The sequence below is a fragment of the Notamacropus eugenii genome, chromosome 1 (genome assembly GCF_028372415.1).
Source record: "Notamacropus eugenii isolate mMacEug1 chromosome 1, mMacEug1.pri_v2, whole genome shotgun sequence".
Lineage (NCBI taxonomy): Eukaryota > Metazoa > Chordata > Mammalia > Diprotodontia > Macropodidae > Notamacropus > Notamacropus eugenii.
The window spans coordinates 247119877-247134977 of record NC_092872.1 but is presented as its reverse complement, the minus strand read 5'-3'; the positions used below and the strand labels follow the sequence as shown (position 1 = coordinate 247134977).

Sequence of the window (15101 nt, the reverse complement as noted above, 5' to 3'; positions counted from 1 at the left end):
AAACAGGAAATTGCATATCATTTTTCCAGGAAGGATTTTTAAAACAGCCATTACCTATGAATGATAAGAGGGGAAATTGAAAATAGAAAAAATAAACTGATGACCTCTTAAAAGAAAGAACAAAATAAAATTCTTAGATATGTTATTGCCAGTAACCAGAGCTTCCAGAAAAAAAAATTACAACCAGTTAGAAAGAAAGAATTTAAAATATTGAAAAACTACAGTCAAGACTGAACAAGATTAGTAGCTATCACTTCAAAGAATTGGAAAACATGGAGTGAAATATTCTATGAGGCAAAATACAAAGGTCTACAACCAAAACTATTTTACCCTTAAAATTGTTTGTATGTCCTATGAGCAAAAATGCAATTTGAATGAAATAGATTGTCAAATATTCTTGAAAACAACAGAATTGAAAAGGAACTTTGAAATATATACATAGAACTGTTTATATTATAATGGAGATGGAAAACAATGTCAACAGATTTATTTTTGAACCCTATTATCACAGAGGTCATAGAAGAAGTCAGCTGAGGAAAAGACTGATAAATAGTTTTATTTTGAAGATGAAAGGAAAAAGAGAAAAGAGATGGTTGGAGAATATACATTAAGGGGAGATGGGAGAAAAATGGGAGCTTTGCTAAGACAAAATCAGCTTTTCCAAGTGGACATATGTACAAAAATGGAAAGAATGGGGAAATTGAATGTCTTTTGAATTAGACTTTAATCTAAAATGGTCAAAATAAAGCAGAACGCACACAGAGTTTAGTGTGTGTGTGTGGGGGGGTGTTTTTGTGTGTATTCAACTGAACAGTGATACAAAAAAGAAAAAGAACAAGAAGGAAAGGTGAAATATGAGAGGGAATATATATTCAGGAAGTTATTGGTTTTTAAATATAGCAAGCATTAACCTTGGAGAGGGGATAGTAAGGAAAGGTTAAAAGTGGAGAAAAGAGTAATACCTTTAAAGAAACAGGAAGAAAAGAGTATAGGAAAAGAGAAGTCCAAGAGAACAAAACACAAGGGAGTAAGCAATTAATTATATCTATGAGCACACTTGTGATGAACTCACCTATAAAAGAGATTAGAAGAAATAACTAGAGAGCAAATGTTTTTAGAAATTCCTTTTCCAACAAATGTACTTGAAACAAAGAGACTTATGTACATTTGAAATAAAGGCTTAAAGTATATTATGCTTGAGATGAACACAGAAAATCAGAGGTTTCTATTATAATTTCAAGAAAGTTATGAGAAAAATAAACTTTATTAAAAGAGTTAAACAAGGACACTACATTTTGTTGAAAGGCATAATGAATTGATTTCAGTACTTAGTATATATTCATCCAATAGTATATTTTCTAAATTCGTAAAGAAAATTATAAATGCTTTACAAAGGAGGGAAAAAATAAAGTGATCATAATGGAGAAATCTCAATTTATTCCTATCAATCCTGACTAAATCTAAGCAGAAATGAATAAGCAGTTTAATAAGCAAATTGGTAGTGTTTAAAAAGAAGAGAAACAGCACAGTGGAACTGATTATGCACATAACATAAAGAAGCAAATGTATCTAACTCCTTGTTGTTCATTCATTCCTGACTCTTCATGACCCTGGGGACCATACTGTCCATGGGATTTTCTTGGCAAATAAACTGGAATTGTTTGCTATTTCCTTGTGCAGTGGATTAAGGCAAACAGAAGTAATGTGATTTGCCCAAGGTCATGCAGCATTTAAGTTTCTGAGGCTATATATTCCTGACTCCAGGCCCAGTGCTCTATCAGCTGAGTCACCTAGCTGCCTCCTATAAATCAATAAATACAAAGACCTTAGCTGCTGAGATAAAGACTCATTATTGAAGAAGAACAACAACAACACTGATGGGAAAATAAGACAGCAATATGAAACAAATTAAATTTAGATGAACACATCATACCATTGACAAAGATAAACTCTAAATGGGTGGATGATCTATATATATGAAAAGTCACACTATAAATAAATTAGAAAAAAATAGGGAAAATTATCTGACATATCTATGGGTTAATGGAGGCTTATGACCAAACAAGGAAGAGTTCTATAGAAGATAACATGAACATTTTTGATTATATAAAATTTAAAATGTAATAAAATTTAAAATGCAAATCTCATAAAGCTAAGATTGAGAGATAAACAATTAACCAGAAAAATCTTTGCAACAAGTTTATCTCATTAAATTAATTTGTTTAGAAAATTATAATTTCCAGATAACTAACGAGCTGATTAAAATTTATAGGATAATGAGCCAATCCCCAATTGATGAATGACCTAACACATAGAGAGATAGGTGTCAAAGGAGAAACTCAGGATGGCTATGGTAATATGAAAAGTACTCCAAATCACTATTAAATAGAAAGATATTAAATCAGAGAAATTATGAGATTCTACCTCACTCATTCTAGTGGCAAAGATAATAAAAAATAAAATGATCCAGAGGGTATGTGGTTGTGGGAAAATTGGTAGATTGATGAGACTGACAGTGTCTCTTTTAGTGGGTAAAACTATTGTGGAGAGCAGTTTAGAATTGCCAAAAGTTACAAAACATCAGGTATCCTTTGAACATTAGACAGTAATTATAGGCATGTGTATAAGTACACACACACACACACACACACACACACACACACACACAATATATACACATATATATTGCCACTGAAGTAATTTGTTTTCCTTACTATACATATTTGTTAAAATGAATGTGTTCCTTCTTTTTCAGTGAGGTTAGGGAGAGGGAAAGAAAATTAATTTTCAATTAATTTTTTAAAATAGGTGGAGATGTAACAGATGTTAAATGCTGAATGAATTTTCATGTAAAATCACTGTATTAGTAGTTTTATGTGTTATAGGAAATGTTACATGAAGTGGGAGCAACCTATAAATACATACAAATAATAATAAAACAAACCTATAAGCAAAATTGTGTATTAATATGTTGGAAAGATAAAAATAATTTATCAAGAACTTTTTTTAAAAAGTGTAGTCTTGTATATATCAGTCTTTCATAAATAGCTACAGACCCTTCCATATTGTTTTTGCCAGTGCAATGTCATGGGGATGGAGGGGCTGATGAACTCTATATCCTTACTAGTTAGAATTTCAGAAATGAAAGGAAACTTATAGATTATGTGTATCATACTATGCCTCCACATAAATCCTGTCTGAAACAACTTAGGTGATGTAGTGCCAACATGATATTCACAGAACCAGTGGTGGCTACGAATATCCCAGTACATTTCTGAATAATGAAATACAATAGACTTACCATATGGAAGACAGAACCAAAATATTTTTTGAGACATCAGAAAGCCAAATACATATTAATTTATACACAATAAAAATGCAGAGGACACCACTATTCCCATGTCCTCCCCCTGCTAAGCTTCCTACAAACCACTCCCTTAAACAAAACACAAGCAAGGTCTCTCACTCCTGCTACCCAACTGCCTACATCCTTCCTAGCTCTGCCTGCTCTCATGACTAACTTCCTCTAAGCTCTGCTCTACCTCCGCCTCTTCCTGGTCCACTCTTCCTTTATCACCCATTCAGCAAACTCCTTCCACCACAGGCTTCTTGTGACTCAGACTGCCATATCACTCAGTCAGGTCACATGAGCCTATTAAGGAATGGGAAAGAACTTCCCACTAAATTACCATTACAGGTGTCCGGTTAAAAACTTTGAGGGAGACATCTGGAGGAAACCTGGTACATTTCTGGTAAATTCTAATTGGGAGGAAGATTTTCTTTATAGCTAACTTAAATATATCTCTAGATATCTTCTCTCTCATCACTTTGTCTTCTGAGTTTGAAGTATTCTTCTTCCTCTGACAACCCTTCAAAATTCAAAGATTGCTGTGGGTGACTGTCCCTGCAGCACTCATTGCAGGTATGATAAGATCATAACTGAATGCAATGACAAAATGAGACTTTATCTACTATTGCTCAGTAATTATTTTTTATTTGAGTCCTTAGCAGCATAATAGTCAAATGTACTTACTGTAGAATCCAGGAAAACTATAATTGGAAAAAGCCTTCTCCAACATTTATCATTTTCCTGTTTTGTCATGTTAGCCAATCTAATAAGTAGGATATGGTACCTCAGAGTTGCTTTGATGTGCACTTCTCTAATCAGTAGTGATTCAATGCATTTTTTCATATGACTATATATAGCTTTAACTTCTTCCTCTGTAAACTACCTGTTCATATCCTTTGACCATTTACCAAATGGGGAATGATTTGTATTCTTATAAATTTGACTGAGTTCTCTATATATTTTAGGAATGAGGACTTTATCAGAGACACTGGTTGTATTTCCCTATCATTTTCCAGAAAGGATGGAGCTTACAGGTCAGTAGAGAAGTTCAGATTCCAATGATGCATCTGAACAGTTTCATTGCCCACCTCAGCACTGGAATGCCAGGAACAAGCTGAACAGTGCTAAGTAATGTATTTCAAAAAGCAGGAGTTTGCTACAGCATTTTTTACACCCTCAATTTTTCTCCCATGGTACAGGTGGGAGAGTGGATAGAGAGGCTCAAGTGAAATAGCACTTGTTGGCTGTATTATGGAGTGAATTCTTACTCAGATATGGGTGGAGACTAAAAGGTCTCTGAAGTCCCATCCAAGTCCAAGATTCTGTGCTTCTGTGTTTGGAGCTGACTTCCGTTTCCCTGTTTTGGTGAGAGGGCACATTGCAATCAATTATTTAAATAAAAGGAAAAGTGAAACCATAACGAAGCACATTATCTGTTGGGTGACAGTCCTAGCATCATGTGAATGAGGAAGGATGCTGTCAAGGTATTGATTCTTTTTTTTTTTTTTTTTTTTTGATTTTCTTTTTATTTATTTATTTATTTATTTTTTTATTTTTTTTTATTTTTTTAATGTTTAACAATCACTGCCATACAATTGCGATTTTATCCCTCCCCACCCACCCCCCACTACCTCCCTCCCTCCCCACGACTGCATACAATTCTGTATATATTCTACATATACTTTCCTATTGAGTATATTTTCACTATAGTCATGCTATGTAGTCAGACTAAGATAAATGAAAGAATCCGTATAACAAATCAGAACATGATACACAAACAGATACACATACACAAACATGATCTGCTACATTATGTGAGTGACTTCCATATTTCTCTCTCTGAGTGTGGAAGGCATTTTGCCTTGAGGTCCACCATTGGGATTTTTTTTTTTTCAGAAGTTCTTGTGTTATTACAAAAATCTAAGTCTACCAGAAAAAGCTCTCACACACTGTGGTTGTTGCTGTGCATAGAGTTCTCCTGGTTCTGCTCCTTTCACTCAGCATCAGGTCATATAAGTCCTTCCAGGCCTCTCTGAAGTCTTCTTGTTCATCATTTCTTATGGCACAATAGTACTCCATTACATTCATATACCATAATTTATTCAGCCATTCCCCAATTGATGGACATCCCCTTGACTTCCAGTTTTTGGCAACTACATAGAGTGCTGCTATAAATATTTTTGTACATGTGGGACCCTTTCCCATTTTTATGATCTCTTGGAGATATAGTCCTAGTAGCGATATTGCTGGGTCAAAGGGTATGCACATTTTTGTAGCCCTTTGGGCATAGTTCCAAATTGCTCTCCAGAATGGTTGGATGCGCTCACAGCTCCACCAACAATGAATTAGTGTTCCAACTCTCCCACATCCTCTCCAGCATTTATCATTTTCTTGTTCTGTCATGTTTGCCAATCTTATAGGTGTGATGTGGTACCTCAGAGTTGTTTTGATTTGCATCTCTCTAACCAATAGTGATTTAGAGCATTTTTTCATATGATTATAGATAGCTTTAATTTCTTCCTCTGAAAATTGCCTGTTCATATCCTTTGACCATTTATCAATTGGGGAATGACTTGTATGATTATACATTTGGGTCAGTTCTCTATATATTCTAGAAATGAGGCCTTTATCCCCGAGCTTACCTGTGAAAATTTTTTCCCAATTTACTACATCCCTCCGGATTTTGGTTGCATTGGGTTTGGTTGTGCAAAAACTTCTCAGTTTAATGTACTCAAAGTTATCCATTTTGCATTTCATAATGCATTCTATCTCTCCTTTAGTAAAGAATTCTTCCCTTCTCCATAGATCTGATAAATACACTATTCCTTGCTTCTCCAGTTTATTCATGGTATCAATCTTTATACCTAAATCATGTACCCATTTGGACTTTATTCTTGTGTACGGTGTCAGGTATGGGTCTATGCCTAATTTCCGCCACACTGTTATCCAGTTTTCCCAGCAATTTTTGTCAAACAATGAGTTCTTATCCCAGAAGCTGGGGTCCTTGGGTTTATCAAACAGAAGGTTGCTATATTCCTTGCCTACTGCATCTTCAGTGCCAAGTCTATTCCACTTGTCTACCTCTCTGTTTCTTAGCCAATACCAAGTGGTTTTGATAATTGCTGCTTTATAGTACAGTTTAAGGTCTGGTAGCGCTAGGCCACCTTCCCAAGCATTTCTTTTCATTAGTCCCTTTGATATTCTGGACCTTTTGTTTTTCCAAATGAATTTTGATATTATTTTATCCAGCTCTAGAAAGTAATTGTCTGATAGTTTAATTGGTATGGCACTAAATAAGTATATTAATTTGGGTAGAATTGTCATTTTTATTATATTAGCACGGCCTACCCATGAGCAACTAATGTTTTTCCACTTACTTAAATCTGACTTTATTTGTGCAAAAAGTGTCTTGTAATTGTGTTCATATAGTCCCTGGGTTTGTTTTGGCAGGTAGACTCCTAAGTATTTTATACTGTCTACCCTAACTTTAAATGGGATTTCTCTTTCTATCTCTTGCTGTTGAACTTTGTTGCTAATATATAGGAATGCAGAGGATTTGTGTGGGTTTATTTTGTACCCTGCAACTTTGCCAAAGTTGTTTATTAATTCAAGTAATTTTTTACTTGAATCTCTGGGATTCTCTAGGTAAATCATCATATCATCTGCAAAGAGTGATAACTTAGTTTCTTCTTTGGCTATTCTAATTCCTTGAATATCTTTATCTTGTCTAATTGCTACAGCTAACATTTCTAGTACCATATTGAATAATAGTGGTGATAATGGACAACCTTGTTTCACCCCTGATCTTATTGGGAATGCATCTAGCTTGTCCCCATTGCATATAATGCTTGCTGAAGGTTTTAGATAGATACTGCTTATTATTTTATGGAAAGTTCCCTTTATTCCTACGTTCTCCAATGTTTTTAGTAGGAATGGATGTTGTATTTTGTCAAAAGCTTTTTCTGCATCTATTGAGATAATCATGTGGTTTTTGTTAGCTTTGTTGTTGATGTGATCGATAATGCTAATAGTTTTCCTAATATTGAACCAGCCCTGTAGTCCTGGTATGAATCCTACCTGATCATAATGTATTAATCTCGTGATAAGATGCTGTATTCGTTTTGCTAAAATCTTATTTAAAATTTTTGCATCTATATTCATTAGGGAAATTGGTCTATAATTTTCTTTCTCTGTTTTGTCTCTTCCTGGTTTGGGTATCAAAACCATATTTGTATCATAGAAAGAATTTGGGAGGACTCCTTCTTCCCCAATTTTCAAGAATAGTGTATGTAGTATTGGAATTAACTGTTCTTTAAATGTTTGATAGAATTCACTTGTGAATCCATCTGGCCCTGGAGATTTTTTCCTAGGGAGTTCATTGATGGCTTGTTCAATTTCTTTTTCTGAGATGGGGTTGTTTAAGTATTCAACTTCCTCTTCTGTTAATCTGGGCAATTTGTATTTTTTAAAATATTCATCCATCTCGTTTAGATTGTCGAATTTGTGGGCATAAAGTTGGGCAAAGTAGTTTCTAATTATTGTTTTAATTTCCTCCTCATTGGAGGTGAGTTCACCCCTTTCATTTTTAATGTTAGTAATTTGGTTTTCTTCTTTCTTTTTTTTGATCAGATTAACCAAAGGTTTATCAATTTTATTAGTTTTTTCATAAAACCAACTATTGGTTTTATTTATTAATTCAATAGTTTTCTTTATTTCAATTTTATTAATCTCTCCTTTGGTTTTCAGTATTTCTAATTTGGTATTTACTTGGGGATTTTCAATTTGTTCTTTTTCTAGCTTTTTCAACTGCAAGCCTAAGTCATTGATCTCCTCTTTCTCTATTTTATTTATGTAAGCATTCAGAGATATAAAACTTCCCCTAATAACTGCTTTTGCAGTGTCCCATAAGTTTTGGTACGTTGTCTCACTATTGTCATTCTCTTGAATGAAGTTGTTGATTGTTTCTATGATTTCTTCTTTAACCCAGTTCTTCTTTAGAATTAGATTATTTAGTTTCCAATTGATTTTTGGTTTCTCTTTCCATGGCCTTTTATTACATGTAATTTTTAATGCATTGTGATCTGAAAAGGATGCATTGATTATCTCTACCTTTCTGCACTGGATTGTGAGATTTTTATGTCCTAGTACATGGTCAATTTTTGTAAATGTTCCATGTACCGCTGAGAAAAAGGTATATTCCTTTCTATTCCCATTTAATTTTCTCCAAAGATCTATCATATCTACCTTATCCAGAGTTTTATTTACCTCCTTAACCTCTTTCTTGTTTATTTTGAGGTTGGATTTATCGAGTTCAGAGAGGGGGAGGTTGAGGTCCCCCACTAGTATAGTTTTGCTATCAATTTCTTCCTTCAACTCCCCCAACCTCTCCTCTAAGAATCTGGATGCTATACCACTTGGAGCATACATGTTTAGTAATGATATTGCTTCATTGTCTATGGTGCCTTTTAGCAGGATATAGTTTCCATCCTTATCCCTTTTGATTAGATCTATTTCTGCTTTCGCTTTGTCTGAGATTAGGATTGCTACTCCTGCCTTTCTTACATGAGCTGAAGCACAATATATTCTGTTCCATCCTTTGACCTTTATCCTATGTGTATCCCCCCGTTTCAAATGTGTTTCTTGTAAGCAGCATATTGTTGGATTATGGCTTTTAATCCATTCTGCTATCCGTCTCCGTTTTATGGGAGAGTTCATCCCATTCACATTCACAGTTATGATTACAATCTGTGTATTTCCCTCCACCCTCTTTCCCACCATTTGTGCTTTTAACTCTCCCGTCTCCCTTCCCCTCCTCAATAGTATTCACTTTTCTCCCCCTCCTCCTGCAGCCTTCCCCTCCTTCTTTTAGCCCCCCTCCCTTTTAGTCCCCTTTACTCTTATTGCTTCTTTCCTCCCTTTTAGCCACCCTCCCCTTTCTTCCCCCTTCCCCTCCTACTACCTGTAGAGCTAGTTAGGATTATCTGCTTAAGGTTATTGTTCCCTCCTTTGAACAAATCAGATGAGAGTACCTCTCAAACAATGCTCATCTCCCTCCCCTCCTTCCCTCTACTATAGTTTTGTACTTCTTCCTGTGATATAATTTGCCATTTTCTGCTTCCCCCTTTCCACACCTCCTATTACATTCCCTTCTCATACTTAAATCATATTTTTGCCATGACATCATTTACTTTATGCCCGTTCCCTCTACATATATCCCTTTTATCATAATAGCTGCACAGTTCTCAAGATTAACAGGTATCATCTTCCCTTACAGGGAGGTAAACAGATTGCCCTAATTGAGTTGCAAGTTTTTGTTTTTGTTTTTTCCCCTCTGTTTACCTTTTTATGATTCTCTGGAGACCTGCATTTGAAGATCAAATTGTCTATTGAGTTCTGGTGTTTTGGTCAGGAAGCTCTGGAAATCCCTTATTTCGTTGAATGACTTTCTCCTTGCCTGAAATGTTATGCTGAACTTTGCTGGGTAGTTGATCCTCGGTTGGAGTCCCAACTCCTTTGCCTTACGGAATATTGGGTTCCAATTCTTTCGATCTTTTAATGTAGAAGCTGCAAGGTCCTGTGTGATCCTGACTGTGTGACCTTGATATTTAAATTGTTTCTTTCTGGCTGCTTGTAGTATTTTCTCCTTCACTTGATAGCTCTGGAATTTGGCAACTATATTTCTTGGGGTTTTGAGTTTGGGATCCCTTTCCGGTGGGGAACGGTGGATTCTTTCGATGACTATTTTGCCCTCTGAGTCTAGTACTTCTGGGCAGTTTTCCTTGATGATTTCCTGGAAGATATTGTCCAGACTCTTTTCTTCATCATGGGTTTCTGGCAGGCCAATAATTCTTAGATTTTCTCTCCTGGATCTATTTTCCAGGTCAGTTGTTTTTCCAATTAAATATTTTAGATTTTCTTCTATCTTTTCGTTCTTTAGATTTTGTTTGACTGATTCTTGTTGCCTCATTGAGTCATTAGTTTCTACTTGCCCAATTCTAATCTTGATCGTATTGTTTTCTTCAGTTAGCTTTCGCATCTCCTTTTCCATCTGGCCAATTTTTCCCTTTAAGGAGCTATTTTCTCCATTTAATTTTTGTACTTCTTTTTCCATTCGACCAATTTTCCCAGTTAGGTTTTGGGTTTCCTTTTCCATCTGATCAATTTTCCCTATTAGGTTTTGAGTTTCCTTTTCCGTTTGATTAACTCTTCCTTTTAGGGAATTATTCTCTCCAGTTAATTTTTGAACTTCCTTTTCCATTTCTTCAATTTTCTTTTTCAGATTGATGTTCTCATCAGTGAATTCTTTTTTTATGGTTTTAAAATCATTGGCCAGTTTTTCTTTTATATCCTTCTTCAGACGTTCCAGGTAATCTAGTTGTGCTTGCGAGAAATTCATAGTCCCATCTGAGGTTTCAGATGGAAGTACAGTCTCAGCTCTGACCTCTTTGGTGTTTGTGTTTTGGTCCTTATCCCCATAGAAAGATTCTATGGTTTTTTCACTTTTCGTCTGCTTTTTCCGATTCATGATGTTGGCTGAGTGTTGTAGCTTTTGGTTCTTTCAGTCAGAAGATACAGATCTTTTAAGTTGAGTTGATGTTTGTCTAGGCTAAAAGCAGGCTTTTTTTGTTTGTTTGTTTCCCAGATCAACCCTGGGTTTAGCTTGATAGGTGTGTGGGAGGTGTGGTCTGGTCTCAGGATATCTCCTCAGCTGGCCTGAGGCAAAGGCAAGGTCCGGGGATGCTGATCCCAGCTTCCCTATTGTCTTCCCTTTCCCCTGGAGGGCTGGGGCACGCCTAGAGGCTAATGCGTGTTCCCGCCCCTCCTGGGGCTCGTCTCCCGGGCTGCGGCTTGCTTGGGTCTCAGTGCGAATTTTTCTCTGCCCTGGGTCGTCTGTCCCTCCAGATAGCCTCCACCACGGTAGGAAGAATCCCCCTTTGCCACCTCTCCAGCCTCTGGTGTTATGAGACCACCCGCCCCCTTCTGCTGTTCCTGCTGATCCAGGATTAATCTGGGGAAGAATTTTATGGTTCCCTCAGGGTCATCAGGGGGGAGGAGAGAGCACTTACTGATCACTCTGCCATCCCAGTTCCTGGAAGTTCAAGTAGTGACCCACCGAAGTCCGTCTTCAGGCTGAAGATTTCAAGGACTGCTGCGCTGATGTCTGGCTCTCAGCAGCTCTCACCGGCTCGGCCTGGCTTATCTCCTGCTCCGCTGGTCTTGCCCGCCACTCTCGGGCTCCTCTGGTCCCCTCCGCCCTGCCGTGCCGACCGCGCTGCGCTGTGCGCCGGGGTCTTACCCCCGCGGAACAGATCCCTCCCGTGGACCTTCCAGTCCAGCCTGGGCTCCGAATCTGTCAAAGTCCGTCTCCCACTGGATTCTACACCTCCAAAGTCTGGTCAGACTCTCCCCCCAGATATAATCAGAGGAGTTTTTCCAGGAGCTTAGGTGAGTCCTTGCTTTCACTCCGCCATCTTGGCTCCGCCCCCCCGGTATTGATTCTTAGTATATTTGAAAGCTGGTTTCAGGTCATTGGATGTGGGGTCTTGTGGAGTTTAGGAACCATGGAAGAGGAATTACTGTGACTAGGATATTGTATGGCAGAGATTTTACCTCTCTGTCTCTCTCTCTCTCTCTCTCTCTCTCTCTCTCTCTCTCTCTCTGTCTGTCTGTCTCTTTCTCCCACTCTAGATTTCTGTTAAGTAAAATTCAATTTAACAAAAAAATAGGGTGTAGGTCGTTTCAATGTCAATGTGATACTCATAGTTGCTGCTATGAATTTGCATGCATATCTCCATAACTGGATTGCAAAATATAACAAACTCTCCTCCTCCCACACAAAACCAAAATTTTTTTTTGGACCATTGTTATTGGGATAGCAGAAGCAAGATTTAATAAGATAGTCCTCACCAATCCAGAGAGCACTGGCATTTTAAGTATGTTCCCCTAGGGAAGTTCTTCCCTCCACCTGTTTCTTTCTCTGTCTGCTTCTCTCTCTGCCCACACCTTTCCCTCCAAGCAATATAATATATACAGTTTTCAGTCAAAGACTCAGTACTCAGACTTAGTACTGAGAAGCTTTGAAATCAAAATTTAATTGGGACATTATGGGAATCTCTTTGGCCCAGAGCCTAATTGGCTCTGCAGCAGAGCTCCGTGTGAGACCTTGTAATGGGTGGGAAAGATCTTCTATCCCCTTAACATTACAGTGGTACAGATGTGAAATGCTGAGTATACTTTTTTATAAAGGCACTGCCTGGTTAAATTTACTTCTTTTAAGCTGTTAAAAGCACGTTCTCCTGGACTGGGCTTAATATGTAAGTGTATGCAATTTGAAAATAAAGAATGTCAATTTAACTACAATCAACAGAATAAGTAGAAGTAAGTACAAACAAAATTATTGCTCTTTTAATAATACAAATATTTACTTAGAAAATCCTGAACTAAAATAATCGAAACAATTAACAACTTGAGTGAAGTTTCAGGATTTACGCTTCACTTGGCAACTGCTACTCTGCCTGTTTTTCACCTCCAAAGAACTAGATCCTCCTTTCAGGATAACTGCATCACTAATAATCTCATCAACATGGAACTAAATCATGTCTTGATGGAAACCATATATCTCAGCATCCTCTCCTCTCCGTTTGTAGGATTGAAAGATGGAATACCAAACCCTTCCCACTACCTTCCTTTGTAGAGTGCAGAAAGTATACTCCACTTTTCATATGCTGCTCCATTTGGTTTTGAACTGCACAGAAAAAGATGTCCTATTGCTGGGTACCCTCCCACCTTGTTTCTGCCTTGTTTTGTGTCATCTCTTCCCATTAGTTGTAAGGACCTTGAGTGTAGGCACAGTTTTTCTTTATTATTAATTATATCCCCAGTGTTTAGCACAGTGCCTGGTGCATAGTAGCTGTTGAATCAATATTTACTCGATTGGAAAAATAAAATTACAGAAATCAGAATTTATGTACATTGCCAAAAAGCACCAGCAGGGGGAGAAAGAAAGTGAAATTCCCTTAAAATTACACAAAACAAAATGCTTGTCATTTTGTTTGCCAAGAATGAATCTTGAACCCATCCCTCAGCCCTCCCTACCTAAATTTATGAATAAAACTACATAATATTCTTTACAGAAATAAGTTGGAGAAACATTAATTGCTCAAGGGAAGGCCAAGTTAACATAATAAAAATTCAATACTACCTAAACCCATTTACTTAATCTATGTCATGCCAATTGAACTACCAAAGGATTACTTTATAATGATAGAAAAGAAAATCATAATAAAAATTATAAGAAACTTCATAAAGAAGAAACCAAAAGAATAGTGTTTTTAAGCATTTTCATATCTAAATGGTGGCAACTTAGGACAATGGAAATTTTTCTGAATATGGAGATACAAACCTTCTAAAAGATTCCAAGTTTTGCCATGCAATTACTGTGTAGCTTAATGCATGCTACTGAACATCTCTCTGCCTCCAGTTTTCAAGTGATAAAATGGGACCAAGTGTTTTCATTGCAAGACTGCTTGCCCTCAAAAAGGGAATGAATGTCAGAATGGTTTCTCTCATTTGACACTTCTGACAACCCATGAGAAAGATGGAATAAATATTTTCCTCCCTTCAAAAAATTTAAAAATGAGTTTGAGAAAATGTAACTTGCCCAGGATCACTTAGCAAATAGGTGGCTGACATTTTTGTTTTGATGTTGTTTGGGGTGACAAAATATCTAGATAATGAAAGTAAGCTTCATTTCCAACAAAGACACCCTAACACACACAATTGTGCCCCACACAGTCAAGCATATATGACCCTTCTCTACTTCCTCACAGTCTCTATCATCTGAATCGCTTCTTTTCTCAGACATGGAAAAGCATGATGGCCCAAAATACTCTATATTATCTTGGTGTTTAGATTATGCTACGTATTTGCCTTTATTTATTCAATAAGTACTATTCTGATAATAAAACTTTCCTATTGTGAACTCAATGCCATTATCCATTTTCTGTAAAATTCCCTGCCCCAACACTCTTATTGATCTCATGTTTTTCCTCCTGTATAAATAATGTAACTACCCTCTTGACAGATACTTTCTTTGGGATTGTACATTTCCTGCTTACTTTGGTGTCCTATGTGTTCATTGGCTATAGCATAATTAAAATTCAGACACCATTGGGGAGAAAAGAGCATTCTACATTTTAATTTTGCTATACATATATCAGACTGAAGCAGCTAGATGGCACAGGAGATACAGCACTGAACTTGGAGTCAGGAACACTCATGTTCATGAGTTCAAATCCGGTCTCAGACACTCAATAACTGTGTGATGTTGGGTAAATTACTTAACCCTGTTTAGCTCAATCCCTTATACGTAAAACAAACTGGAGAAGGAAATACCAAACTACTCCATTATCTTTGCCAAGAAAACCCCAAGGATGGTCACAAAGAATTGGACACCACTCAAAAATGACTAAAAAAATATAAGGATTACATAAAGCTTATAACTAATCAAAGTTGTTATCACCACTATTATGATCATTATTTATTACCTTTCTTGATGGAATATAGATAAAAAAGTCCAAGGCATTATGTTGTTATTTTCCTTTCATATTTAATATATTATGGACCTTGGTGCAAGTAGATAAAATGAATGCCTTTTGTAATTGAATAAGACTATTAGAATGTACTCTTCTATTGTGAGGATTCAGTTAAATTAATTTAAGAACATCTCCAGGAGCTGATAGGATGATGTAGA

General features: G+C 36.6%; 1 protein-coding gene across 4 annotated transcripts in view; it reads left to right on the top strand.

Moving 5' to 3' along the window:
• Positions 1–15101, top strand: part of LOC140517308 (olfactory receptor 13A1-like) — a 107870-nt gene that overhangs the window by 64347 nt on the left and 28422 nt on the right. The window lies entirely within an intron of this gene.